Consider the following 26,583-nt stretch of genomic DNA (forward strand, 5'->3'; position numbering starts at 1 on the left):
TTTCCCTAGAGGAACATTTACAATCTGAGGGGCTTCTGTATCATCCATGCATCTGGAGAAGATCTCTAATCATCAACTAACATCTTCCTACTATGGCATTCTCTGAGATGTTCATACAATACCATCCAGTCCTCAGTTAACATCTCCTTCCATAGTGACAACCCACATGATATATCACCACTGCAGAACTGTGTGGTCCAATCTGCCTTCCACTATAGTGTCCCTTTGTCACTACTGTGAGGTCTCTTCAAGTTCATCTCCTCTCCCTTGACTAATTTCTGCACACCTCTCTCAGGGAACAGGAAAACATGGCAATTCCAAAATGCTACTCTTCATCTAGGAAGTGCAAATTTTCATGGATTATCTCACACTCTTTTCAGACTAGACATAATCTTGTCATCATAAGCACTCTCTTGCTGCTATACCTCATGTCAGAGGTATAAGGAACCCTAGGCCTTGTCATTTTCTGAGACACTCCTAGGAGATAAAACATGCATCTTCATTGCTCAGATTGCCACCTATGTAAGAGGGCTCAGTTCCTCTGCCATGGGAGTTTGCATAACGAGATGGCATGATTCTTGATCACTTCAGGTATTATTCTCTATTCTTTTCTCAATATTTGTCTGTGAATTAAGTATCATTTATTAATGACTTCTCCCTCCATTTTAAACAATTTCAGGCAACACTCTAATAACCCTTTATAATCTGCTTCTCCAGAACTATGGCCTAGTTTTAATCCTTGCTCTTTTCTCAGTATTTCTGTCGGGAGCCAACACATATTCAGATAGTTTTCCCAATATCCACATTAATGGTTGGTTTCTATACTATTCCTTTTACAAAGACAGCCTCATCACAATACTGGAAGTAACTGTGTTTTCAGATGTTTCTCTAATTGTCTTTCATGCAATAATAAATATAACTAAAAGAATAATAATAAATTGCAGAACATCCACTTTGAGTATTAAAATTAGTAGAATCAGTTTTCCTACCAATATTCTTCTTTGGGAATCACATTCAGAACTTAAACTTCAAATGTTTATTTTTATTGAAGAAAGGTAGTTTGTTAAATATTTAATATCAAGAATAAATATGAATTTTTGATAGAATTGATTTAGTGCCAATCAAGTGTCATTGTTCTAAAGGTAAATTAGAGAGCTTTTCCCAAAACAAATTTAAATTAAAACCTACCTCTTTTTCTCTCTCTTAGACAAACACTTAAACATAAATATGCAAAGCAAAAGGTCCACTCATCTGGGTGAAAATGTATGCTGAACATATTGTTAAGAACAAGACAAAGTATATCCCATGCTAAGTGCCAAATGTTTGGTAGCAACAATAGAAATTATTGACCTCAGGAATTTAGAGAAAGAAGGGAGCACTCCAAGCTAAGTCTGTCAAAAGAAGGCAGAATTTGAGGTGGACTTTATAGGATAAGAAGAATTACGATAGTTGTAGAGGAAATCAGAGTAGGGAGAGTAGCATTAGCATGGTGAGCATACTTAGTTGTTTTTTAAAAGTACAAAGTGAATGTGTCTCATTAAAATGGGTAGATGAGAGTTCAAGAAAGTTAAGACTGGAAGATAGATTGGGAACAGATCTGGAGGTCTTTAGATGGTCCATGAATAAGAACTTCAAAGGATACTGTCTAGAAAGTGAAAAACCACATAACAGGAGAAAATATTTATAAATCATTCATTTGTTAAGGGTCTAAAATCAAGAATATATAAAGAATTCTTATAACTCAACAATAAAAAGACAAACAGTCCAGTGAAAGTGGGGAAAGTATTGGAATAGACATTTATCCAAATAAAATATACAAGTGGCCAATAAGCACATGAAAAGATGCTCAGTATTATTAATCATTAGAGAAGTGCAAATCAAAACCACAATAAGATTCTACCTCACACCCACTAGAATGGCCAGAACCAAAAAGATAAATAATAGCAAGGGTTAGCAAGGATGTGAAGAAATCAGAACCATCATACACTGTTGGTGGAAATAGAAAATGGAAAACAGTTTGTTGAAAACAATGGAAAACAGTTTTACATCTCCTTTAAAAGTTAAACATACGTTTTTGGTGCCTTATGACCCAGCAGTACCACACCTTAGTATACACCCAAGAGAAATAGAAACATGTTCATACAAAAGCTTGTACACAGAAGTTCATAAGAGCATTATTTATAATTACCAAAAGTTAGGAACAACCTAAAAACCCGCCAAGTAAAGAAAGAATGAATACATAAAATGTGGTATATTCATGTGATGGAATATTATTTATCCATGAAAAGGAATGAAGTGTTGATAACTGCTATAACATGTAAACATTATGCTAAGTGAAAGAAGCATACGTTACAAAAGGCATACATTATAATATTCCATTTACTTACAAAATGTTCAGGATAGGCAAATCCACAGAGACAGAAGGTAGATTAGTGGTTGCTAGAGGCTGGGAAGAGAGTTTCAAGGGAAGATGATCAAAATATTCTGAAATCAGTTAGTGGTAATGGATGCACAACTCTGAGAATGTACTAAAAACTACTGAAATATACATTTTTAAATGGAGACTTTTATAGTACATGAATTATATCTCAGTAAGAAAGAGAATCTACAATAAGAAAAAATAAGGGATTGTATCTTTTAAACCTTAAGCAGCTACAGAATATTTTTGTAAAGAAAGTATGTTTGACGGGCGCCTGGGTGGCTCAGTGGGTTAAGCCGCTGCCTTCGGCTCAGGTCATGATCTCAGGGTCCTGGGATCGAGTCCCGCATCGGGCTCTCTGCTCAGCGGGGAGCCTGCTTCCCTCTCTCTCTCTCTCTGCCTGCCTCTCCATCTACTTGTGATTTCTCTCTGTCAAATAAATAAATAAAATCTTAAAAAATATATATATATATAAAAAAAAAAAAGAAAGTATGTTTGATCTCTCTACCTTATCTTGTCCTTTGACCTACAACAGCATTTCTCACAGTGAAACTTTCTTTCCTTTTCTATGCAGCCTCCACTTCCTGACCCAGTCTTGCTCTCTGACCCTTGCCATCTGGCACCCAGTTTCATCACGTTATTAAAGTTACTAAATACTTCTTTGCTACTAGTCTAGTAGGTAGATGCTTATTTGTGCTCAAGAAAACAAATCATTTTATTTTGTGATTATGATAACTACCTTTTCTTGTAATTCCATGCTCCTTGCCTCTCTGAGGTAAGGAGCATTTTCCTCCTTTTGCTTCATAAGTGCAAAATATCCCCCTCAAAGATGTATTTTTGACCGTTTGATCTTCTGGAGCCCTTGGTGGTCTTATCAAACCCATGATTTCTATAGGACTTGAAACTCTGCCCCAACATTTCTCCACAGCTCTAATCCCTCATTTTTTACTGCTGGCCACACCTGTACACCTAAGTAGACTGAAAAGGTTGCTCAGTCTCAATACGACCTAAACTAAACATACAAATTTTCTCCCATTTTTTTTCTATCTGTAATGATCTTAATATCTTCACAATTACTCCAACTCAAAAATTATAGTAACATTTCCACACTTTTTTTATTCAACCAATTGCTAAGACCTGCTCCCACTTCTATGCCTATTCTTCATTCCCACTAAAAACAACCTGATCCAAGTATTCACTACACCTTGACTGGAATATCTATGTGTCATATCTATCCTTCCATAGCTGGTTCAAACACCAGTATCTCCATAGTGCTTTCTCCAACTTCTCTACCTAGAAGTGATCTCTCCATCCTCTAAAAGTTTACCATGTTCCATTTACATCCTCACAGTTACAAGAATCCCTATAAGATAAGGTAGAAGGATAAGGTAGAGAATACTAACTTTCCCACTACAAGTAGCTACTGAAGTTAAGAAACATAACCACTGGATATACTTTGCAATTCAATATTTCTACTACACTGCTTTGTGATAGTTCCTAAAAGAATTTAAGATAGCTAGTGCTTTATACAAAGTAAGCCCTTGGTACACCTGGGTGGCTCAGTGGGTTAAGCTTTTCCCTTCGGCTCAGGTCATGGTCTCAGGGTCCTGGGATTGAGCCCTGCATCGGGCTCTCTGCTCAGTGGGGAACCTGCTTCCCCCTTTCTCTCGGCCTGCCTCTCTACTTGTGATCTCTCTCTGTGTCGAATAAATAAAATTAAAAAAAAAAAAAAAAGTAAGCCTTCAGTAACTATTTGCTCAATGAATAGATGTTCACATGATCTTTCTTTTTTTTTTTTTTTACATGAACTTCTCTTAAGTACCACTGATAACTTGCAGTCAGAATTCAGAAGAGTAAATGAAAAAAAAAAAAAAATAAAACCTATCACAGACTAACTTATCTTCTACACATGCAAATAGGACCCCATCTACCCTAAAATAGGAATTCCCCTTCCCTCTGCTGTTACTGCCACCACAAAGTTCTTACTCTGCCAGAGGAAGAAAAACCACTGCTACTTCACTCCTTCTTCCTGCCATGGTCAGGGAATTGGTCAAGATGAGGTCAAAACTTCAGGCTCTTAGGGATTATCATTTCCCCCAGCCCTCTCCTTTCATCCTTCGAACCATGGGTATCTCAGATTCCTGCCTCCCATTCTAGTACCTCAGTCATGCTCGTTCAACCCATTATCTGGCCATAGAAACCACCACTGGTTCCTTGAATCCACAGCACTCGAAGTTCTATGGTCACAGATTGGGGAGGGAGTGTTTCTGCTCCTACCTGGGATGGGGAAAATGAACTGCCCTCACATTCTAGAACACTCTGAATACATTTTCCCATAGAAATATTATTAAAAATAATTACTTTTCACATTTCAAATATATTTCACGTGACAACCAAGAAACTCAGTAACAATTTACTACAATGTTTTCATGGGAAAATGGCTTCAGAGTTGGTTTTTTTTAAAGATTTTTTTTTTAAATTTATTTATTTGACAGAGAGAAAGATCACAAGTAGGCAGAGAGGCAGGCAGAGAGAGAGGGAGAAGCAGGCTCCCTGCTGAGCAGAAAGCCTGATTCGGGGCTCTATCCCAGGACCCTGAGAGCATGACCTGAGCGGAAAGCAGAGGCCTAACCCACTGAGCAACCCAGGCGCCCCAGCTTCAGAGTTTTAAAGATGAATTTATAATGAAATTCATTGTAGAAAAAGATATGTATTTTTGGAGAACTTCATTTATCCTTGAATAGAATGGTGTTATTTTTATTTTTATTATTATTATAAATCCTAAACTCTAGTCTATGGTTTTCTTGCTATCAGCTCAGGAGACTAAATCAATGCAATCTGAGAAAGATCCCTCCAGTTAAATTAACTTTTAGACATGAAATTCAGAAAACTGTGCCGTAGGGTCCTTTGGATAAAGTGAGCAAATATTTTGGGTGAAACCCAAATGGATACTTGATTTTCCAACTAACTTAAATGTGTGAACCTTTGTAACTGAAATCATTCAAGGTTTTAATATTAAAATGGATGAGAAATTTTTAGCTGCCTTTCAATCTGCTTTAGATTTCTCTTCATCACCTTAGGAAGATGTTATGCTGCTGACAACTAGGTGTGATTTTTGTCACATCAAAATACATATACACCTGTGCTTAAGACAAAAAGGTGATTGTGAATCAGGCTCACAGTTTGAAAGTACAACAGGATGGTACAGAGCAGAAGGTTTGATAATGAGAAATTATAGTTTCCTGCCATTCTTGAGGACTGTACGGAGGGAATTATTTGCTTTATCCTGGCAGCAATTTCCCTAAACCCTGTGACATGGCATAGCTCAAGCTGTTGCCAATGTAGACAGAGAAGCTACCAGCCACAGCTCTGAACTGGAGCAAGATTCCCTGGAGCATGAAATATATTGAAAAACCTTTCTAAATAGGATTGATCACTTAATTTGACTGCTTTAGAGAAAATTCTACCTAGTCTTCAATGTCTAGCATTTGTTCACAGCTTCCTGGAAACTTAATAATCATTTCTACCATACATGTGTGAATATATATTCATGCATATTTTAATTAGATAATCTAATCATGGAGATGATCATCAACACACCATATTAAAAGTGTTAGACACTAGTTATAGAATATTCCTTAGCTTGGATTTCACAATATGTTACCATAAGCAGCAAGCTCTCCCTCAGAGAAAAAAATTAAATCTTCAGATGCCTGTTTGTGTCTTTTCTTCCAAGATAGGTGTGGTGACATCAACCACTGCCACTAGTCCTCAAAACAGAGCCACCACCAGCGCAAAGAGGACCATCATATTTAAAAACAGAGAAGTTGATAGCAGTTTTGTTAGCCGCACACTTCATTTCGAGGGGTTAACTTTTGCCTCTCACTTATACTTTTTCTTTCATGAATGAGCAATTAATTACTTAGCTGCTGTCGCTGTTTCAGAGCTTCGTATACAATAGCCTTTTGTTTTCTTGCAAACGAAAGAGCTTTGAAGGATTTCAATCTTCAAAAACATAGAGCACTTTCTTTATTTCTGAACACAAAAAAAGTGTCTATTCTTATGTATATTTAATAACAGGCTTCAAAAAGAGCCTTATTGTGCTCCTTAACATGATCTGATTGATTCTTGCAGCTAAGTCAAAGGAACACATACAAATCTTAACTCTGGGAAACATTTTCTATTTAAAAATTTTAAAGTGTAAACTTTATAATAAACTAGGGGAGAACATGTAAATATGTTCTATTTCATTTTAAATACAGTTAAGCACAGTTTAAACACAACCAACTCTTTCCAGATGATAGTGTGACTTGGATAATGAAGTGCTTCATCTTAAGTCACAGAAAGTTCAGTGCTGTTGCAGTTTACAGTTACAGGGAAAACTCTGTGTTCCTTATTTAAATACGTTTATCTCTTGAAAACAAGGAGATGCATGCACTTATGTAAACACATATTGTCTTCATAGACAGAAGAAAATAAAATACTGAGACATTATCTGGTAGAATTAGTGGCTGTTGATAATACCTGAGCCATAAATGCCTCATATGCCCCTTTATTTCTTAAAAACAGATGTGGATAAGAAACAAAGAATTTGTCTTGGATAATAAAACGTCCATTCATTTTGAATTTATTTTTTTGTATGGTGTAAAAAAGTGGCACACTTTCATTCTTCTGCATATTGCTGCCCAGTTTTGAACACTGGGTGTTATAGTTAAGTGATGAATCACTAAATTCTACTCCTGAAACCAATATTACACTATATGTTAACTAACTAGAATTTAAATAAAAACTTGAAACAAAAATAAATAAAATAAAAATAAATAAGTAAAAGTTCAGATGATGGGTAGCATTTTTCTGCAATAAAGTATTTTTTTAGTTAAAAAAAAAAACTTCCATTATCTAGAATGGCTATGGAAATGTCCTAGTTAATTTAATAGTCTAATTCAGCATTAACCAGTACATACTTTCTCTTTTAACCTATGAAATTAAAAATATGAATAATTCAGTTAAATATTTAGAATATTTTCCATCCCTGATAAAGATGAACTGAACTTGGAATATATGTTTGTCTTGATATTAAAAAAAAACTGTAGCCCTGACACATTGTTTACTGTTATCAATCACTTCTCTCTCATAATATTGGTGATATTTCTGTGGGTACACATACACATACACATGTATACACACAAACACATCAATAATGGAGGACTCTAAATAGTTAAACTCCAACAAACTGAAAATATACCATAAGTATCCCAGCTTTGCACATAATTTTATGTTTTAAAAGTACAGTATTTTGTGCTTTTAAATTCTGGTCTACTGGAGAACTTAATAAAGCATACTTCCAGCATTTACAGCAAGATCATGTACAGTGTAAGACAGCCAGGCCAGATGTATACTGACCTGACAACCCATTATGCAATCAGCTCTTGGCTCTGGTAGTCAGAAACAGCTCACAATCTGGTAGTCAAGGTGACCACTGATGATATTCTAGGCTTTGGAGCTACCTTCCTCTATCATCCTTCATTCAGTCAAATAGGGTTCAGAGACAGAGTCATCCTACTCGGTAAGGCCCTTGGAGAATATTAGGAATCCAGTTAGGTTAGATTGACAAGAAACCAGTTCTTCACTTATGATTACCTCTCTGTACCACCGCAGTATTTAGGCCCTCCAATGAAGACAGTTGGAATTCAAGTGATCAAGAGGTTCTCCATTACGGGAGACCAGGATGATTTGGTTAATTCTGGCTAAAATTATCAGCTTTCCAAGTTGGTACTTCTATCTTAATATGACTGCATTGAAACAGACATAAAATATGATGGACAGTTTGAAATATCTCAGGTTTTGGCTTAAATTCTGCCTAAGACACACTCCAGGGCAATTTTTATTTTTTTATTATTTTTTTTTTTTAATTTATTTGACAGAGAGAAATCACAAGTAGATGGAGAGGCAGGCAGAGAGAGAGAGGGAGGGAAGCAGGCTCCCTGCCGAGCAGAGAGCCCGATGCGGGACTCGATCCCAGGACCCTGAGATCATGACCTGAGCCGAAGGCAGCGGCTTAACCCACTGAGCCACCCAGGCGCCCCTCCAGGGCAATTTTTAATACCTGAATATATTATCACATTATGTTGCCATGGCATAATTTATTTAACCAATCCCCTGAAGCTGGGCATTAAAATATTTCCATTTTGACCTTAATAAGTAGCTCTGCCATGACTATCCATGTGGTTGTGTTCTTGAAAGGATAAAGCTCAGTGGTTAAGAGCATAATTTTTGGTGCCCAGCAGACTGAGGTTTGGGTCCTGTCATTTTCTAATGGTATAATCTTGGATAAATCCCTTAACATCTCAAAGCTTTAGCTCTTTCATCTGTAAAGGGAAGATAATTTCACCTAATTCCTAGGGCTTTTAAGAGGATCCAATGAGGAAGTACATGTAAATTCATAGTAAATAAATGTTAGTTTGCTCTTAATGTGCTACTTACACTTATTTCCTTAAGATGAATTTATAGACATAGAATTATTGTATTCATTTACTTTTTAAAATGATTTTATTTATTTTGGTGGGTGGGCAGAGGGAGAGAGAGAATCTCAAGAAAAATCCACATTGAGTGTAGAGCCCAATATGGGGCACAATCTCACAACTATGAGATCATCACCTGAGCCAAAATCAAGAGTTGGATGTTTAACTGAGTGAGCCACCAGGTTCCCCTCATGTATGTACATTTTTAAGGTTCTTGATACATGTTACCTAGTTGCTTTCAAAGTATACAATTCCCTTAATAACAATATTATATTATACTATAATATATGCATTGGTTTGTATCTAGAATTAACCTGTGAACTCCTTAATAGGAGTTTGAGTTCTCATTTCATTTCTGTTTTCTGGGTGACTACAACAGGGGACAGATACACAACATATGCTCAATCAGTGTTTGTTTAGTGAATATCTATGCCGTTCCTTCTGACGTGAATAAGCACATCTATTTTTTAAACAGCACCACCTTTTCACAGTTTCAGCTACAGCCCTGCTTCTCATCAATTCTGGAGTTCATCACTGCAAGCAGATAAAATCAAGTGGGCTTTGACTTTGCCTTTCACTGTGAAAGTCAATGGCAGTGGTTTTCACCTGGGGAGTTTATTTTAAAATCCAGATTTCTGTGTTCCCCTTGCAGAGATTCTGAGCAGGGCCTGAAGTTCCAATCAGGGCCCAGGAATCTAATTTTTATTTACCACCTTCCTGACACAGGTAGTATATATGTGTCAGTCTGATAGCCATTGGTCTCTGGAGTCTTAGCTTCATTAATATCAAAACTCTTTAGATTTCTTCCAGTACTATAACTCAATAACAATAACGTATTTTTAAAATACATAACCAATCAAAACAAACTCAGAGCCCTACAATTTATCCATAATATTTGCTAATTAGTAGGAGATGCATTGTTGCTAAACTAAACAGGCTTTCCGCTGGTTTGGGGGAAGAACAGGTGAAACAAGAACGAATATTTATCCCAGTACCTATCCTACCCATACATGCCAAATTCCATTCTGGTGCCTATTCCCAGCATAGTAGGAACTGAGTTGGCCTGTTTGATTTTGACCAAAAGGAAACATTATGTTATCACTCCATCTTATTCTCTTTCATCTGAATGCCCACAGGCGGGCTGGGAGTGGCCTCCAAAAGAGTGTCAATGTCAAAGCTTGTGAAGGCAGAGCTAAACAGGCTCCCTGTCTTTTGCTGTCCTTAGTGGGCAGCCCAAAATCAACAGACCCAGGTGAAGGTTTGAAGAAGGTGGCCCTCAGAAAGTTCTTTAACATCAGTGGGAAATGCCAAGGGTCACTGGCAAATTTAACAACTGAGACTTAGAAGCCAATGCTCCTGGGAAAGGAGCATTCAAAGTGAAAAGACAAATGATACTAGTAAAGAGCCACTCTTAAGCTTGATTTCATGTAGTTTGGGCTTGTGTAGTTCTTGGTACATCTTTATCCAGCTCTTCTCAGAATGGCTCCCAATTACTCAGCTACCCCAAGCCTCAGATGAGAAAACAAATGCTATCATACATCACTTTTCTCTTCTTATATAAAATAAAGATGGGGTTGTTAGGAGGATTACATTTGATGACTTAGCAGAATGCCTGTTACATAATACAGGTGGTCAGTCATTTTCTTTCTATTTTCCTCTCTACCCTCACCCATCCTTACTCCCAATTTCTGTCTTTCTGTGTCTGAATAGGACTGCTAGCACACATGCTTCTATGTCTTATCTTTTAAATAACCAAAAAGAATTTGTTCAAAACCATCATTACATACCAACATATTTATTATGAAGTTTATAATAAAAATGTAAATTATTATTTATAACCTCAACAAATGTATAATCTGATAGGAAAGAGAAAACTAGCATGTATGTAACAACTGGAGAAGAAAGAAAAATTTATTAACTTTTATGTATTAATTCAATTTATTATTTAATTTATTAAAATTTAATTTATTAAAAATTATCTGCTGGCCATACATAAGTACAATAGCAATTGAAAGAAAGGAGAAACCTATGGGTCTGAATTACCAGAGAAAGTTTCAAGGAATAATCAGAGTTTAATCTTGGCTCTGAAATAAAAACATTTACCTGTTATTTACTCTGTGTCAGTTATTATACCAAACAGAAATAGGTTTATCTTTTATCTTTATCATTACTCTCTTCCTCTTTATGAAAGTACCATTCAGTTTGCATAAGGCAAGGCAATCACAGATGTAAGGTATATAAGACAAGAACGGGAAAAGAAGCAACTCTGAGACAAGAGAACTGTAGGGATTTGTCTCATGCATTGTTCAAGCAAGACCCTACTCTACAAATAAGCCCTTCCAAACCCCAACATACCAGGCTATATCTATCTATACTTTCTCTTTCAAGTCAATTATAGCCTAAACCATACCTCCTACACAATTCAAGTTCTCATCATTTCTTGATTTTAAAAAGTCCATGGCATTAGAGTCTCAAGCCTAACAAGTATTTCATGCAAAATTATGGCTAGTTGCACAAAGAATAAGAATATTTTATTCTTCGGGGCGCCTGGGTGGCTCAGTGGGTTAAGCCGCTGCCTTCGGCTCAGGTCATGATCTCAGGGTCCTGGGATCGAGTCCCGCACCGGGCTCTCTGCTCAGCAGGGAGCCTGCTTCCCTCTCTCTCTCTCTCTGCCTGCTTCTCTGTCTACTGTGATCTCTCTGTCAAATAAATAAATAAAATCTTAAAAAAAAAAAAAGAATATTTTATTCTTCAAGTGATAGTCACGGAATTAACCTGACTTTCCTTGAACCATAGGAATGTTGCCAGGAAGAAATGATACAGTGTGAAGTAGTGGAAAATATACTGGCTCTGTGATAGGTCACCAGAATTAGAATTCCTCTATTCCCCCACCCATTTGCTCACTTGCTGTGTCACCATTGATAAATAATTTAGTCTGAATTTGTTTCCTTGTGTGTAAATTGAAGATATAAAAAAATATCTGTAGTAGAGGATTTTTGTGAGGATTAAAGAAAATAATCTCGTTGAATGCCTTTTGGAAATTCAAAAGCATTATATAAATGTTATTGTTGGGGTGCTTGGATGGTTCAGTTGGTTAAGCATCTGCCTTTGGCTCAGGTCATGATCCCAGGTCCTGGGATCGATCCCTGCATCGTGCTCCCTGCTCAGCAAGAATCCTGCTTCTCCCTCTCCCACTCCCCCTGCTTGTGTTCCCTCTCTCCCTGTATCTTTATTTTTTAAAATAAAAAATTTAAAAAATATATTACTGTTTCTTCTTTTATTTACCATTTATTTATCATTTGCAGAACTAAGTATTGTTACATCAGATGAATAAATTTAAGTTTGCTTAGAAGGAAGTGATTCTTATAAAATAGATGCTGGGTCTTCCTTCAGGCATACTAAACTTCACCTCTATAGTATAAGTATTTAACTCTCTTTTCTACAAAAAGCTTATTTGTGACTCACACAATCTGATTCCTTTGCCTTATGAGGATCTTCAAAACACCTCTATTTATTCTAGGAAGTGAAATTTCAGAAGTTGTTTTTTTTTCTCCAAACCTAATGAATTTTTTTCGTTTACCAAAGAAAGATTATACAACCAGAAGAATTAGTCTATTGCTGCCTCTTTAAAAGACTCTCTCCATCGTTCCTGGCTTGTATTGAAACCAGATGGTAAAACCAAGACTGGAACATCCTTTGGTGTCCAGAAGGAGGCCAGTCTGGCCAAAGCATTGTCATTCTTGTCAGCAACCAGAGTCAAAAACATTTTTATAGTTAATCATCAGGAGTGCCTACTGGCTCTAACAGCCATTTATGCAGTATTTGTCAGCATGAAGGTTCTATCCACACCACAGATGACGCCATGTCGGCAAGAAATGTGTTTCAATATCCTTTAGCAATGAGCTGAGCAAATTTTTATGGCTGACTCCCAAAGCAAACAATGATATAAAATTTAGTGCCGGACTTCTTTTTCATCAAATTCTGTGGATACCAATACCTTTCATTTTTAAAAATGGACTCCCTCACAGCAAGTCTGGCCTGGAACATTCATTAAAATAGAGAAAGTTAAAGAACTGCAGCAAGTTATCAAAATACTTTTAAAGAAATCAACCCACCCTAAAATGAACTTTTATTTCCAAAGATGTGGAGTGGCAGCGTTAGATTCTGAGGAATCAGAGTAATTTCATGGATAAGGGCCCACCAATAAAATGCTGTCCCTACGTACATTTCAGTAATCAGTTGTAGCAAGGAGGTAGTGAATATGAAAATAAAGTTATTAGAGAAAATGCAGTATTCCTTGGAGCTAAAATAGGAAGTTTTGGTGGCCACAGGAAAGGAATAACATTTTAAAACATGTCAAGGGCATAGGCTTATCAGGTCTTATATATAGCTGATGAAGCTATTCATTTTTCAAGTACTATAGAAAAGCAAATCCAGATATCTGGAGAAGGACATTCAAAAAAAGCTTCTCCACTTTACAGTTGAGGCTTGTCACCATATCAGAGGGACTCAGATGAATATTTCATGTGAAAGATTCAAGTAGAAGAATTTGAAGGAGATGCCTAGGGCAGCAGAACTAAATTGCAAGTACATACTACAGTATTGCAAGATTTAATACAGCTCTGACTTTATTCTATTCTGAATCTGTACACATGTCATCAGTGAAACAGTGTTCAGGGTGCAAACCTTACCAGTTTCAGGTAGTAACTGATGAATGCTTGCAGAAACTAGAATCCCGTAATACTGAGGTTATTCTTCCCAATATGATATTTATATTTATAGCATTTCTAAATCATATTTTGCACAAAACAAAATGAGATAATAATTTGTTACACTGATCCTAATATTTCTCAGTTACTGAAAGTCAAGATCCCTGATGAGGAAGTACACATTTATTTACTTTGGATTGATTACATTTAAAATAGGATGATCAGTGTTATTTATCTTTTATTTCTTTAAAAATATTTCCAAAATTATCTGAGATATGTGGGTGATGATTTGGTTTGGTTTGGTTTCTATCCTTTTGAAATTGAGAGTGACTATTTTCCTATAGATAAACTCATGGCTATCATCAGTAATGCTCTCTTTGTTGTTTTTGAATTAACACAGAGAATATGGTACAGTGGCCATTAAAAAGGAACAGAGGAGATTTAAAATAGTACTTAAAAATCCTTAAGACTAAAACATTAGCATCTGCTGTTTTAAAAGAGTAACAATTGAAAAAAAAAATTTAGTGGAAGAAAGAACCTGAGAAATTTAGTCAGAATTTTTTGTTTACAAACTGTTGTTATTCCTTGTCATTCCATGGTGAAGCATAAGAAAAATAATGTATCACATCTTTAAAAGATAGCAATAATGTAGGAGACAGTACATGGATTTCTTTCCAAGAGCTCACTGCCTAATTTATATGTCTTTTGATTGGCCATTTTCATTCCCAAGCAGAAATGATTGGAAACCAGCTTCCTCCAACCCCCCACTTTAGTTGTTAACTGAACCAATCATAAAAAAGACCAGTTTTGATCCTACAGAGTAAATAGGTCCATACATTTAAAGAAACATGGCTCTCTACCTGCCCTTTGTTAGACTAGAGAAGATATGCTTTATTTCATTCCTCAAGAAAAAGTTATTTGTTTTTCTTTCTGAAACATAAAGTGAGCTTGTAAACAGCTTTACACTAAATTAAAATGTTCTGAAAAGAATCCTAATACTGAGAGATATTTCTATTCATTAACCAAGGAGCTAGTCATTCTGAATGATAAAAGCTGCGTTAGGTTAAAAAACATTGTTCCAAAAGGAGTTTCGCGATTCTGACCTTCTTTTGCTCCATGTATTATATAAAAAGAGAGCTTGAAATTATCTGGCAATAAAAAAAAAAAATTTAAGCAGGGCCCCTGATATCAATTTTCTCTTCACATTTATATTAAGAAACTAATAACATATAGATTAAATAAAGCCGAAGGATCCATTTAAGCCCTCACTTGTTATGTAAAGGGCCAGAACCTTATGTAATATGCATTTTCTTACTAATTCTTCAAATTTTGAATGCTTTGTGTGATACCAAGGAATACTGAATAATGGGATTTTTAATGTTTTTAAAAGCTGTTTGAATATGCAGAGCATATGAGCTACTTTTGTCAGTAGTTTGGTGACATCTAGTGGAAATAATGATTTGTAGCCTATCGCAAAGTTCAAATCCCATAGCAAAAGGGAGCTGTTTGGGACCAAGAACAGGAATATACAATCAAAGACATTTTCCTACCTTCTCCTGTGTAACAAAAGTAAGCACGTTTAGGTAATATTTCTGAGGAAAATTAACTTGATATCCATGCCAACTACATTAAAAATATTCTGATCAGAAAATACATAGTCTTGGTAAAAAATTTGGGAATATGAACATACAAGAAGTGACATCTGGGTGGCTCATTCGGTTAAGTGGCTATCTTTAGCTCAGGTCATGATCAAGAGTCCTGGGATGGAGTCCCGAATGGGCTCCTTGCTCAGAAGCCTGCTTCTCCCTCTGCCTGCCACTCCCCCTGCTATACTCTCTCTCTGACAAATAGATAAATGAAATCTTTAAAAAATAAAATAAACATACAAGAAAACAGAAATTCTCTAATTCTTCCACCCCCGCCCCCATAAACACTCATTGGAATTGTGTGGCTTTTTTTTCCAGGCTTACATATTTTTGTTGATTTTTTTTTTTTTTTACTAAATTTGGATATTTGGATACATAATTTTATATCCTTATTTTTTAACATTCTGTGAGCATTTTTTGCATGTTATCAGATATAAGAATAATTTTAATTATGAGACACAGACAACATTAATATTATTTCAGAGTAGGATATTATAAGCCTATAATTTTGTGAATTCTATATGAGGATCCAGGAATGATGTAAAAACATGATTCCAATAAAGTTCTTTCATTTGAGAGAGAGAGCACACATGATCTGGGGGTGGGGGTGAGGGCAGAGGGAGACAAGCAGACTTCCCACTGAGTGGGGAGCCCAAGACAGGGCTCAGTCCCAGGACCCCAAGATCATGACCTCAGCCAAAATCAAGAGTCCCTAACCCAACTGACTGAGCTACCCAGGCATCCCTCATTAGCACCATTTTTTTTTTAAAGACCATGCTATCCAGGAGTGCATGGATAGTTTAGTCTGTTAAGCATCTGCCTTTGGCTCTGGTCATGATCCCAGGGTCCTGGGATTAAGCCCCACATCCAGCACCCTACTCAGCAGGGAGTCTGCTTCTCCCTCTTCCTCTGACCCTCCTCCCACCCCACCCCACACCCCCTCAAGCTCCCACTCTGTCTCTCTCAAATAAATAAATCAAATCTTAAAAAGAAAAAAAAGAATGATTTTTAAAAAATAAATAAAAGAGCATGCAATCCATAGAAATAATAAATATGTGCTTTACATGGACAAAACTTTATTGAGGACATTACCAGACCCTAGGAGTATTGAAAAATGAATAAAATCCATACCTTACCTGTGAAACACAAGTAGTATAATAAGGAAGAATTAAATATGTTTTAAATAATAGCACTTGCAACCAAGATATAGAACTATAACAAAGGAGGAAGTTATGATCTTTACGGGGAAAGGAAATGGAGAAATCCTCCAAGAAGAGGTGACAGCTGTTCAGGACTTTGAAGAATGAAGAAGGATAAAGGGTGTTAACAAAGGCAAGAAGCATGGAATGGCTTAGTGTAGGTTGGCGTCTGTGGAGGGAAGTCGTTAACCATGCAAGATGTGACTAGAGAGGGGATGGCAGACAGCTAAGGATCTTTATCGTGGAGGTTATGGAAACCCACTAAAGGTTCTTTTTTAAGGACAGCAACATGATTACATTAGCATTTTATAAAATCATGCTGACTGCAGTGTGGAAGATGAATAGGAGAAGAAGGGACAAGCCAGTTGACTGCCACAACAAGTCAAGAGGGAGATGGTGAGGTCTGCCTGGAGAAAACGCTGGGAGTCTCAATAGAAAACAGAGAGTGTAAGGCTGTTTAAGGGGGGAACAAATAGTGGAATTTAAATATGTTGGCTGATGGGCACATAGGTGCCGAGAATGACCCTGAGTTCTGCTTTAGGTAACTAATATTAGAACAGCATTCAGAAAATTACTAGTTATGGAAGAAAGGAGTATGATTTTTAGATTGCACACTGCAACATAGTGTAAGATTGGACAAACCCTAATTTATCTTATGATCACATGATAGATAGTAGGGGAAGAGGTGTGTATGCACACCATATCCGCCTGGTCCGGGTTTTGAATAGGTTCTCTTTGACATAGAGTTCAAAGAAAAAGAAAATTTGACATGTCTTCACCACCCTAAGGATTAAATAAATAAATAAATAAATGCCTCCACCGTGGGCGAGAAGTGGTTAATGTCTCTAATTGGCTTCAGCACAGAGCCAAGACTCAGGGTGAGAGGAGTGCTAAAGAGTTTAGAGACATAACCAAGGAGATTTGAAAGAAAAACCGATGTCAGCTGTCACAGAGATTTGTCTACATGCAGTGTCATTAGGAAGAGTAAATGACCTGCTGAACTCTCTGGTATCGAGAAGACATTTCTAAAATGTAGAGAAGATCAGAATTATATTATTCGAAGGTTGTGCCTCCGTGCTTCTGTGCATATATGCCTCCATACACACAAAGTGGAGGGAGAGCTTGTAGAGCATGTAACTTGAAGACCCGGATTCTCTGAGCAGTGGTCCACCAGCAATTGAATTCACTAAGTAAACAGGAGCCACTGGCATGCACTTATGTGTTCAAGTCACCTGCTGCCAGGTGGTAGATTTTTTCAGCTACCATGGATGGAGTACTCACAGTGGGCTAAGTGCTCTACAAACATTATCCAGTTTAATCCTTTCAACCACCTATGAGTTTAACCCCCAACATCAAGATGCTGAGGGAGGTTAAGCCATTTACCCAAGGTCACTCAGCCAGTAATGGAGAAGCTCAGATTCAAACCCCCCTCCAAATCCAAAGCTGTGCCCTTAACCATTATGCTGTCCTAGGTCAGCACTGTTCATTCATTTAAAAAAAAAAAAATCAAATTCTCTTAAGTCTTATTGTTATCTAATGCTTTCATGAATACAACGAGCCCTGCGTGCCACTAGCTAAATTCTGAATATCAACATAGTTTCATTCCTTCAGACTAGTGGCTCCACAACTGACTTTGCGGTGTGCTCTTATTTTGTTTCAGAGCATACAGAGCTGGTGTGTGAGAGACAGGTGGCAGCCCGTTACTATGGCAATTGTCTGTCATTAATGATAAAGGGTAATTACTGCAGCAAATTTCTGTTTAACTTGAAAATCTGACTTGTCCCCTTTCCATAGGGGGCACAACCCTTTAAACCCTCTCTTCTGTTCACAACGGCCTATCATCTTGTATAAATTCTGCCTAGGTAACTTTCACTTTGGAGCTAAGTAAAAAGCCTGACTTCTCAAGGATTTAAGAGAAGGAAGAGGAGATGAGTCACAGAAAGAAAAAAGCTAAAAAAAGAAATTAAAGGTACACATTTCCCTCTTATACAGACTGTCTAAACTTGTTTTCCCTTAATTAAAGTGTGAAAGAAATAATCCCAGGTATGGCACAATCATGGACCAGGTTCAATGGCTGTTTGAATAGCCACATGTGGCTAATTACTAGAGGCTGACTGTAAGACCGAGTAATACTTTCAAAGTGACTTAGAGAACTCTGAAAGAGATGAAGATGTCCCAGAGAACATGATTCTGAGAAATCACTGTACTCAATATTATTCACAAATCTTTCCAGGGCAGCTAATAGCCCTTTTGATGGGGGAATCATACTTAGTATGTCGGGGGCAATGTGGAGTGAAAAACTTCATTAGTACCTTCTAATTCAGTGTTCTACATGAGATTTAAAAGGACAATTTCTACCCCTAGTACATTACAGACTGTGCTAGGTAAATATTATCATAAAAATAGATGCCAAAGTAAAAATCCCAGAAACTAAGTCTTAACATAAAATCAAACACTTATTTCATCTCTCATTTCCTCCCATACTTAAATCTAGAGTTCAAATACTTCTCCTCCTGTTAAGTTTCTTTTGAAATGCTGCGCATTATTGCTTTGACATACCAGTGATGAATTCACAGGCCTTGTTCTCACAAAGAGGAAATCTAGTCTAAGGCCCATTTCATAATTATCTCTTTCTATGTTAATCCAATTCTCATTATATTTAATACCCAACCTGCAGATAGGTGGACAAGGTTTTGATAAAGATTGATAAACGAAAGACGATTCTCCACAAAAATATTCTTATAAATTAGAGACTACTGTGCCAAGACGTCCAGAATCTTATCCTCAGAGTTTGGCCTGTTTACTGAGGTCATGTTTCACTCTGTCAAAAATTTTTTTATGTAGCCATGGAGAAGCTCGAGCAGGAGTTTGGGTGGGAAAGAACCCAAGGGCTGACTCACCTATTGGGGCTCTGTTAACGCAAGTGGGAAAGGGGGAGGGTTCACCGGTATTTATAATCCTTGAAACTGTAACTCAGAATCACAGAGATTCAAGCACCCTGGAGCTTATAGCATAATGACCAGGCTCTTAAACCAGGGGCAAACCTCTCTTTCGATCAAGATAGGATGATTCTTTTTCATCTTAAGAGCCTACAACTGATAGAAAGAAGATTGGGAGTTACATTCAAAAAGTCATATTCAATTTGCCTAGGGCATCTCTGTTCCATGGGATGGCAAATTAAGGGCACGAAGCCTGGAGGAGAAGGAAAACTGATGGCAAAATGGAAGTGGAAGAAGGAAAGGGAATCAACTAGGTTTGAGGTATTTTAGCCTTGCAGACACTTCCTTGTTCACTGGGGCGGTTACTGCCCTAAAAGGTTGATTAACTAATTTCCAGAAGGGTGGGGACTTTTGCTTTTGCCTGTTTTGATCCCTGGTGTATCCCAAACCTGAACAGTTCCTGGCCATGGTGAATTCTTAATGAATACTTGTTGAATATATGAATAAAGCCACTTAACTCTATTTTTTGCCATTTTAATCCTTAAATCTTTACATCTTTGTTTAAATTAGAAAAACCAGCAGAGGCTATAAATTAGTACCTGGACTAAAGCAGCATTAATGACAGCAAGCAAATCCAAATAAAATTAGGCTGAAAATGTAAGATACGGCCTCAATTTCCTTACCTGCTTCCAAGGAGGATTTAACACTGAAGCTCATGATTACATCCTGCAATTTGCTTTGTTAGCTGAGATGAAAAACACAGATTTATTCAGCAGGCCTTCCCCTAGTGGGGGATATTCTCTAGGACCAAGGGAAAGGGACTCAGGAGGTCCCCTTCAATTGGTAAAAAAGTCAGTGAGAGGGGCGCCTGGGGGGCTCAGTGGGTTAAAGCACCTGCCTTCTGCTCGGGTCATGATCCCAGGGTCCTGGGATCGAGCCCCACATCGGGCTCTCGACTCAGTGGGGAGTCTGCTTCCTCCTCTCTCTCTCTCTCTGCCTGCCTCTCTGCCTACTTGTGATCTCTGTCTGTCAAATAAATAAAATCTTAAAAAAAAGAAAGAAAGTCAGTGAGAGGATCTAAGCTATAAAATATCTTTACCTACAGAAATCTAGAGAGCCCCCAGGAACTTAGGGCAAACTGGATGCAATAATTGCTTTTTTTGACTTTACCCCTCACCTTTCCTCTCTCACTGACGACAACAGGCTGGCTTTGTCAAAGAGGAAAATCAAATATGGATATTCCTGTTTCTTAATATACTTCCTCTCCTTCAACCACAGGCAAATTCTCCCCTGCCCTCCAGGAGACACTTGGCCGTGTCTAGAGGTATTTTGGATTGTGGCAATTAGTATGGAAGGCTACCAGCATCTAGTGGATAGAGGCTAGGGATATTACTGAACATTCTATAGGCCCCACAATAAAGAATTTTCTAACCCAAATGTCAATAGTACTGAGTTTGAGAAATAATGTTCTCCATTATCTGGCACTTAGACTGTACCAGGTGCTAATGCTAAATGCTTTTGTAGGCCTAATTTAATTTAATCTTTACAAGAATCTCTGAAGTGAACCTTATTATATTCTTCATTTTACACATGAAGACAATAGAGGCTTACAGAGTTTAAGTAACTTGTTGCACTGTCACACAGCCATAAGCAGCAGAGCCCATCTCCAAGCCCAGATTCACCTGACTCAGAAACCACACACTACCGCCCCTCCCACGTCCCACCAAGCCTTCTAACAGATTATTTCCCTAGCCATAGACACGGCTCATTCCCAGAAAGGAGCTCCAACAATGGGCATATTTAGGTACTTTCATTAGCTCACATTTCAAGTCATGTAATAATAATGGGCACTTAGCCCTTGGTTTGTGCCAATTTCCATTACAAGGGCTTTGTTTGTATATATTATTAACACACTGCATCCTCCAATCACATGACATGGGTTCTGGTATTGTCCTCATACAGTTGAGGACAGCGAGATTCAGAGAGACAAGGTCACATAGCCAACAAGATGTAGAGGTGGGATATGGTTGCAAGATGTCCAATTCCAGTTTCTATAATCCTCTATTCTAGTTTGCCTAGGATACCTGCGAAGCCAAAATGGCAGCATAAGCTACTCACTGGGCCCTGACCCTTCCTCCTCCACAGGCTTTCTCTCCAGTACCTCCATAGGAATTAATCTTTGCTCCCTTTGCTATTCTTTGTGGAGCTGCCAAAAGCTCTCAGTAGGTGGTGATACTGAAAGTAGGAAGATCAGAAATAAACTCCTCTCCAGTTAACTAGCCCCTGAAGGCAAACCAGCATCACCCTCACTTACCGCTTTGATATTCTCTTTCATTGTTTGCATAAAATTTCCTTTTATTAAGTGTGGGATTCAAAAAGGTTTTCAAATAATTACTACAGTTAGTCTAAATTAAAAAAAAAAAAAAAACTAGAAGGAAAACTGTTCGCAATTCGGATTTGCATAATTTCTTTAACACTGCCTAAGTTATCCACATTCGCAGCTAAAGTAGGGCAGTATTTTGGATGAAATAAAATGAAATCCATTTGCCAAGCTGACCTGACTTTTGGCATTTCTTTTAAGCATCTCAACTTGTTATGGGAACTCAAGTAATTAGATACTCGGGCACTTTTTCAGAGAATTATTTTTTATCTCCTTATTATGTCTTAAGTGAACTTTATAAAAGTAGGAAGGTTAATTTCTGGGCTTTCAAACATGAGTCAGTAGATACTGTGAATCACTTCTCCTCATTGATGGCCTTCGCGATCTCACAAATTCCACCAGAAAAACATTCAACTCTTCTCACTTAAAAAATGCACTTTTTATGGGGACCTATATATAACTATAAATTAACATAAATATATATATCGCCTACTGCCAATTAGTATGCACTTACAAGCAGTGCCCAATAACCCTGATGATAAGTGAAAGTACATCAGCGATGAGATGTCCCTGGGAAATGAATGGGAATCTCAGCAAGTATTTAACTTAAGAGTAGGTGGAGGAGACTCATTACTGGTCTGGCTTGTTGCCTTGTTCTGTTTGAAACCTTGATTAAAGAAATAACAAACATGGAATGCTAATTAAATGGTTTGACCAATTTCAGCAAACAAGCAGGTCTAATTTGGGGAGCAAAAAGAGGGGATAAAACACTACAGCTCTGCTACATTAGTTCTTTAATTCGTGCTCACCCAAAGGCCTCCAGACCTGCAGAGTAATTGATTCAAGTGTAAAGCAGAGGAAAATGTGTCAATTTGGTGAAGCTTGCTATAGGCCACAGCTTGCAGGCCTCCCTGAGGTCTCAGCCTATGACTGCAGACTGTCCTGCTCCTGGACCTTCTTCACCTAGCAGGGCATGCTGTAAGTGGTGAAGAAAGTATTTAAGTATAAATAGTCTTGCCTGACTTGAGCAAGTAAAACTGTTCCTTTAGTTTGGGGCACACACAGCTTGGAGACCAGTGTCCTGGGCATACCAGTTGTATCTCCACATAAAATAAATGTCAGCAATACCCTAGTATATAATATTGTCTATTAGACAGTGCATAAAGGCCTACACTGTGTGTACATACTGTAGCCACACAGAAAACATTACCAAATGAGCCTGCTTTTAGCCCACTGCCTCATACAGTGGTAATTAAGGAGAACTGCTTTTTGATTTGCAACTATTTGCTGTTCTGCAGGAAAAACAGAGCTTAGACCATCTTGTTCCATTTGTTGTTTCCATGCTTAATCTTCTGATTCACAAGGAATTATTATACCCAACACCTATGGGGAATTTAATTGTTTGGCTCCTACTCCTCTGGCAAGTGTAATTATGGAGGAGGAGGATCTGTAGATTAACATTTTTTTAAAAGCTTTATCCAAGAAAAAATAAATAAAAGGAGGTGGAGTTTTTTGTAAAACCTTGTATTGAATAACACCCAGGGTTGGAACGATGCCAGTACTGAGCTTAAGAGAAAATATCAATGCCTAAATGGAAGGTCAAACCAGGGCCACGAAACCCAAAAGTTTGATCCCATCACCATTAATTTGGGGACCAGCACATTCTCATCTATTCCATAAATATTTGTAGAAAATTAGGATACATTTCACATGTGTGGATGAAATATAAAATGAAGTGGTTTTGAACGAACTGGGGATAGTGATGTTTTGGTCTATTTTCATTGCTCTTTCATGACAAAGTTCTATTTTTCTGCAACCAGAGATGAATAAGAGAACTGTATTCCCTCCAATAGTCTGAAAAAGCAGGAAAGACGTGATGTTTCATATTGTGTCGATATGCTTTTGGGTGGTGCTAAAAAGTTGGTAAGCAGACAAATAAATGAGGATTGTAGCAGACACCATAAGGGTCCCACCCATATTCCTAGGATCCTCCTAATTCATCAGCAGACTTCTAGCTGCCAGCATCAGCACCTCTGTACCTGAGGATTCACAGTTCCTGGAATTACAGAAAGCCATGCTATCTGTGGTGGCAGGCCAATGACTCTTGGGAGTTGATGAATAATTACCCCAGCTCCCTTACCCCTCAGATGGGATCATTTGCAACATCTTCTCCAGAGTTTCTTTTTTTTTTTTTTAATTAATTTATTTATTTGACAGAGAGAGATCACAAGTAGGCAGAGAGGCAGACAGAGAGAGAGAGAGGAGGAAGCAGGCTCCCTGCCGAGCAGAGAGCCCAACGCGGGACTCGATTCCAGGACCCTGAGATCATGACCCGAGCCGAAGGCAATGGCCCAACCCACTGAGCCACCCAGGCGCCCCTTCTCCAGAGTTTCTTAATCCACAGGATTAAGCTCCAGTTGCCCACAGTGGTAGCTTGCTTAATACCATATTCTTTATCTGCTACCTTTGCTTCCCTGAATCACCTCCTTATTTCTCCAGAGGTATATTTTCCTCATCTGGACTTCTTGTTTTAGAATCTACTTGTGGGGAATCCAAATGAACACAAGGTAGTTGCCTTCAAAGGGCACCAAATATGATCAGAGAAATGAGATTAGAAGAGAATAGGAGAGGAGCGGAAAAAGCAGGAAGGAGAGAAGAAAAAGGGAAGTTGAGGGAGGGGAGAAAAGATAGAGCCATTGTACGGTAAATGTAATTAGGATGATCAGATACCATATGCTAAGAAATGCGATATTTGTTTCTTTGTATGTGATCTCCTGTCATTAGACATTAAATTCATTCATCCAACAGATACTTATTGCATGTCTACTACATGGTGGGCAATGGCACAGTAATAAATCAAAATGTCCTAGCTTACATCCTAGCATATTTACCATAATTCACAAATCATGTGGTAATAAGTGTTGCAAAGAAAAATGAAGCAGAATGTATTAGTCTACTCAGGCAGCCATGAGATATTACAGGCTGGGTGGCTTAAATAACATAAATCTATATTCTTACAGTTCTGGAGACTAGAAGTCCAAGATAAAGGTGCTGTCAGGGTTGGTGTCTAATGAGACTTCTCTTTCTACCGTGTAAATGACCATCTTCTCTCTGTCCTCCCATGGCCTCTTCTCTGCAAACATTGAAAGAAAGATCTCTAGCAAGTTTTCCTTCTCTTATAAGGGCACGAGTCCTATAGTATGAGGGCCCCACTCTGTGTCCTCATTTAACATTTGTTTACGTCCAACCAGGCCCTACCTTCAAATACAGTCATATTGGGGGTTAAGGCATCAATATATGAATTCAGAGAGATAGACAGTTCAGTCCATAGCACAGAGTGAAGGGATACATTGTAACCACAGAAACTGATCTTATATTAGTCAAATTAGTGAAGAATTAGCCCTAGAATTTACTTGGTATATGTCCAGAATAGGTGTATCTGTGTAATAGTTAACTACTATCATCATTGTGGATTTTAATATGATAAAATTTATGACAAAGACTCCAAACTAAAATAGAATATATTTTACTCATATGGAGTAAAAAAGTTTTTTCCCCATTTCAGTCTCTTTGGTTTGTCTTAATCATGTAGCTGTGCCCTCTAAAAGTAAAGTTTTTAAAACTTTAAAAAATAAAACTTAAAAAAAATTTTTTTAAATAAAGTATGCAAAGTTTTCAGTTGATAGCAAAAGAACACAATTTTATTACTTTAAAGTCATGTTCCAGAACAGAAGGAATAAGTAAAACTGTGGCATGGAATCCCTATGCCAACCCACAAGAGAACAGAGGGCCTCTTGAGCTGCCATATCAAGTCTTGATGGACTTCAGAAAACGCTGATCTTCTAGAAGAAAAGTTCCCATGTTAATTGTTAAGCTGTTTGCCTGCTATCTCCAGAACATGCTTGGCTCTCCTTCAAACACTGTTCAACCTGACCAAATCAGAGAGCTGTATATAGACCAAACATACAAAAAAAAAAAAAAAAAGACAGTCCTCACCCTCTGTATAATTATATGGTACAAATAATAGAGTTTTTGTTAACTACCAGCTTTTTTTTTTGCAAATCCTATCAAATATCTGAGACAGTATAATGCAGTAATTGCATCTGTGAACCTGTGCAACATTTAGACAATGAGTTCCAAAGGTCAAGGTACATAATACATATCCAATATATTTCTCTGATGAGCCTCAGAAGTTTAATATGATGTAAAATGAAACTAAGAATAGAATATGCATTCTCTGTAAGAGATATTAACTTCTTTAGCCATTACCAAATGCCAAAATAGTATTTATTTTTAAAGAATCTTATACTAATTGCTTATTTACAACTTTGCTTATTGAGATTACAGAAGGATTTGATTCAACATATGCTTAGTTTAACTTTTAATCAATAATAGGTGGTTTAAAAATCTCAGCTGTGTTTTCACTATTTATGTAGAGATCAAACCTCAGTTGATACTACCAAGCATAAGTTACTTCATCATTTCAAGAAATGAACTCCTTGATGTTGGAGGACCCCAGGGCTCAATCTTTAATTCTCTACCTATAATTTTTCTTCCAGTCTCTTGGCTTTAAAATACTATCTATAGTCCAATGATTCTAAAATGTGTATCTTCAACACAGCCCTCATTCCCAAACTCAGGACTCGAGGATCCAAATGCTTGCTTAAGAACTCTAGTTAGAAGTCCTCTCAAAGACAGCAGCTCCCAAATCTGAACTCTGATTTTTTTCCGCCAAACCTGTTCTACCCATAGCCTTCCCCATCCCACTTG

Source organism: Mustela lutreola, chromosome 7 (assembly GCF_030435805.1).
Source record: "Mustela lutreola isolate mMusLut2 chromosome 7, mMusLut2.pri, whole genome shotgun sequence".
NCBI classification, from domain to species: domain Eukaryota; kingdom Metazoa; phylum Chordata; class Mammalia; order Carnivora; family Mustelidae; genus Mustela; species Mustela lutreola.